Raw genomic sequence first — 4,532 nt, forward strand, 5'->3', positions numbered from 1 at the left:
AAAGAATTTCCCATTTTACATATCTAGAATTTAGAACTTAGCATCTTCTTTCTGATCCAGACCCTTTCTGGGCTGAAGCCTAGTGGGTTTGTCTGGCTTGTGTACTGGCAAGGAGTAATTCCACTGGGTAATTCCATAATTAGAGTGGCAACAGATTTCCTATAGAACTTTCCAGGTAACTCCTTTTTCCTGTCAGCTCTGCTTGGTTTTGACTATGGAACAATATGCTTCCCCCAGTATACACTGGTACCTAAAAGTCTCATCTTCATACATGTTGATGCAGGCTTTCATACTCTACCCTTCCTCATCTCCCTCAGTTTTATCTCCCCTCTGACTGGAGGGCTAGATGGTAAAGCAACAAATTCCCAAAGCCTTCCTTTGTGAAGGGCTCAGAATGTTCACAAATTTCCAGGTAATTTCATTTTCTGTCAGCGGTTCTGCTTGGGGTCAACTCCACAGAACATCAGACTCCTGTCCCGGGAAGCCCTTGATGATTTCAAACCCTGTTCAGATTCCTTTTGTGTGTTTTCTTCCCCCATTAGATTATAACCTCCTCTGTATCCTAATGAGATCAGAGAAAAAGGAAAAGTGCCCACATATACAAAAATATTTATAGCAGCTCTTTTTGTGGCAGCAAAGAATTGGAAATTGAAGGAATGCTCATCAATTGGGGAATGGCTAAACAAGTTGTGGTATATGATTGTGATGGAATGCTATTGTGTTATAAGAAACGACAATCACTCTCCATTGGGGTCACAGGGACACAGAGGCTGCTGAAGGGACCCTCACACAACACGCTGTCCTGGTTGGCGCTGCACGCTGCCGGCGCCTGGGCTCTGGCGCTCAAGAACGCGGCACCGCTGGCTCCAGGGGTGCTTCAGGCAACCAGGATTTTTCACACAGCTTCTCCCCATCTGGCACCTCTGCCTCCTCTTCCTGAGCACGGAGGGAAAGTTCGTCATGGGTTGATTCCTGAGGAATTCTTTGAGTTTATGTATCCTAAAACTGGAGTTACAGATCCTTATGTATTGGGAACAGGACTTATCCTGTTTTTTCTCTCCAAAGAAATCTATGTTATTACTGCTGATAACGTTTGCTGCCATGTCAACATTGGGGCTTCTCATTTATATAGTTAAAAAACATGGTGCCTCTGTAGCAGCTTTTGCTGATAAACTCAGAGAGGACCAGATGGCTGAGGCAGAAGGGCTGTAACAGGCTTCCATAAAAAATATTCAAGATGCAATTGACTTGGAAAAGAAACAGCAAGCCCTGGTTGCCAAGCGCCACTGCCTTTTTGATGTCCAGAGGAACAATATTGCCGTGCCGCTGGAAGTCTTCTATCGTGAGAGACTGCACAAGGTGTACATGGAGGTGAAGAATCGCCTGGACTATCAGATTTCGAAGCAGAACATGATGCCACCACGCAAGCAACAAGAACACATGAACGCATGGGTGAGAACCATGCAGTGAAGTGCATCTCTGCTCAGCAGGAAAAGGAAACAATTGCCAAGCGCATCACAGATCTGAAGCTGCTAGCAAAGAAGGCACAAGCACAATCACAGTCGGTTCTGTAAAACTGTTTCATCGTAATTAAGACATCGAAAAGACGTTTTTACTGGCAGTGCAGAAGCTGTATTCTTTGTGACCCTTGTCAATAAAAATCTTTCTCTGAACATTGTATTGCCAGCCCTCCTAAAGCTGAGCCTAAATCTCTCTTAGAGGTATCAGGTTTGGAAATAGGGGGGTTACAGTTGTTTTATTGAAGGGTCACCTTTCAGCCCAACTGCTCTATGTTTGATGTAATTGTGAAGTTTAGAACACTACCAAAAGTTCTCAAATTATATCTTAAACTTTAATTTTGTTTCGATCTATCATCTTGAAATAAAATAACTGATACTCAAGAAAAAAAAAGAATCGACAATCAGGATGGTTTCAGAAAAACTTGTGAAGAGTTAAACAAACTTGTGAAATGAAGTGAACAGAACTAGAACATTGTACATAGTAACAGCAATATTGCATGATGAATAACTGTGAATGTCTTAGCTACTCTGATCAATGCAATGATCTGAGACAATTCCAAAAGGCTCATTGATGAAAAATCCTATCTGCCTCCAAAGAGAGAACTGATGAACTCTGAATGCATATTGAAACATATTGTTTTTCACTGTATTTATTTTCTTGCCTTTTTTTTTGCAACATGGCTAATATAGAAATGTTTTGCATGATTTCACATATATAAATAATGGTTATCATAATTGCTTGCCTCCTCAATGAGTGGGAGAGGGGCTAGGTGGAAGAAGAGAATTTAGAGCTCAAAATAAAAAGAATGTAAAAAAATAAATCTTAAAAAATAATTTTTAATACAATGATCTAAGACAATTCTGAAGGACCTATGGTGAAAAACACTATCCACCTTAAGAGAAAGAACTGATGGTATATAAACACAGACGGAAGCATACTTTTTTAAACTTTATTTTTCTTGAGTTTTTTCTGTGTCTTCTTTCACAACATGACTAATATGGAAATATGTTTTGCATGATTGCACATGTATAACTTATATCAATTTGCTTACCACATCACGGTGGGAAAAGAAAAGAGGTGAGAGAATTTGGAACTCAAAATTTTAAAAATGATTATTCAAAATTATTTTTACATGTAATTAGGAAAAAATAAAATATTCTTTCAAATTTTTTTAAAAAACCAACTAGTGGATTTAGATGAAAAAATGTTCCTTTTTGTCTTATTTAATATTTTATTTTTTCCCAATTACATGTAAAAATCATTTTAACTAATTTTTTTCAAATTTTGAGTTCCAAATTCTCTCCCTCCTCCCCTACCCCCCCACTGAGAAGACAAGAAGTTTGACATAGGTTATACATGTGTAATAATGCAAAACAAATTTCCATGTAAATATTCTGTAAAAGAAGACACAGACCAAAAAAAAAAAGAAAATCCAAGAAAAATAAAGGAAGTAAAGAAAAAGTATTTTAGATCTGCATTCAGGCTCCACCAGTTCTCTCCCTGGAGATGGGCAGCATCCCTCATCATAAGACCTACAGAATTGTCTTAGATAACAATATTGCTAAGAATAGTTTATTTATTCACAGTAGATCATCTCACAATATTGCTGTTATTGTGCACAATGTTCTCCTTGTTCTGCTCATTTCACTTTGCAACAGTTCATATAAGTCTTTCCATGTTTCTCTGAGAGCATCCTGCTCGTCATTTCTCAAAGCACAATAATATTCCATCAAAATCACAGGCAACAACTTGTTCAACCATCCCCTCACTTTCCAATTCTTTGCCACTACAAAAAGAGTTGCTATAAATATTTTTGTACATGTAGGTCCTTTTACTTTTTAAAAATCACTTTGGGATACAGACCTGGTAGTGGTATTGCTTGGTCAGATGCAGAATGAAGTGAACAGATCTAGGAGAACATTATACACACTATGCCTTTGGGCATAGTTCCAAATGGTTCTTCACTAACAGTGTTTTAATTTTTCCACATCCTCTCCAACATTTGTCATTTTCCTTTTCTGTCATATTAGCCAATCTGACAGGAGTGATGTTGTTTTATTGCATTTCCTCTCATTGATAGTGATTTAGAGCATTTTTTATAGAATTATAAATAATTTTGATTACTTTGTCTGAAAAATTCCCATTCATATATCCTTTGACCATTTATCATTTAAGGAATGGCTCTTATTTTCTGTAAATTTGACTCAGTTTTCTATATATTTGAGAAATGAAATCTTTATCAGAGAAACTCACTAAATTTTTTTTCATAGTAATGATTACTAGCTGTGTATTTCTCTCCATCCGATTTTCCACCTTTATCCTATTCTCTCTCCATTTACTCTGTCCATTCCCAAAAGTGTTTTACTGATGAAAAATGTTTGTAATGAATTATTTTGAAAAAAATATATATATATATTTTCTCAAAAATAATTTTAAAAAGATTATAAGCTCCTTGAGCTCCTGATTTGTATTCCCAGAACTTAGCAGAGTTCCTGGCACATAGTAGGCATTTAATCAATGTTTATTGAGTTGAATTGAGTCATGCTTGCTGAAGCTGAGAAATCAGCAGTGAACAACCAACCATACCACTGGTAAATAAAAGCAGTTGGAAGAGGGGGAAATTAAGTGAACCATTTCTGACAAGGTCTCCATCAACAATACTTTCATTTTTATTTTTATGACCTTGAGAAACATCAACAAATATTAGCATTTCCTTATACAAAGGACTCTAGGGGTCTTTATCTCTGTTTCCAGGGACACTGCTGCATTGCCTTAGGGCTCTAGGTTTAATTTTGAGGGGTCAAAAGGTATCCTAACACTGTTGTTCATGACCTCATACCGCCCCCCCACTCCCTGCAAGTATTTTTCACTATGATTATCAGCCAATATAAGTCAGCTAATCCTAAATCGTTTTTAGAAAAGAATATTTACAAAGGTGAATAGTAAGAGTAATTGGTGCAAATATACCCCCAAAAGCCCATACCCCACTTTCTCACAAAGACATATAGAGT

General features: G+C 37.1%; 1 pseudogene; it reads left to right on the plus strand.

Annotated features, from left to right (window-relative positions):
• The first annotated feature begins 674 nt into the window (after nucleotides 1-674).
• Nucleotides 675-1,673, plus strand: LOC138157540 (ATP synthase F(0) complex subunit B1, mitochondrial pseudogene; annotated as a pseudogene).
• The last annotated feature ends 2,859 nt before the right edge of the window (nucleotides 1,674-4,532 follow it).

The sequence above is a fragment of the Petaurus breviceps genome, unplaced genomic scaffold, assembly GCF_028583685.1.
Source record: "Petaurus breviceps papuanus isolate PSGF00001 unplaced genomic scaffold, PetGlider_PUasm1.0 172, whole genome shotgun sequence".
Lineage (NCBI taxonomy): Eukaryota > Metazoa > Chordata > Mammalia > Diprotodontia > Petauridae > Petaurus > Petaurus breviceps.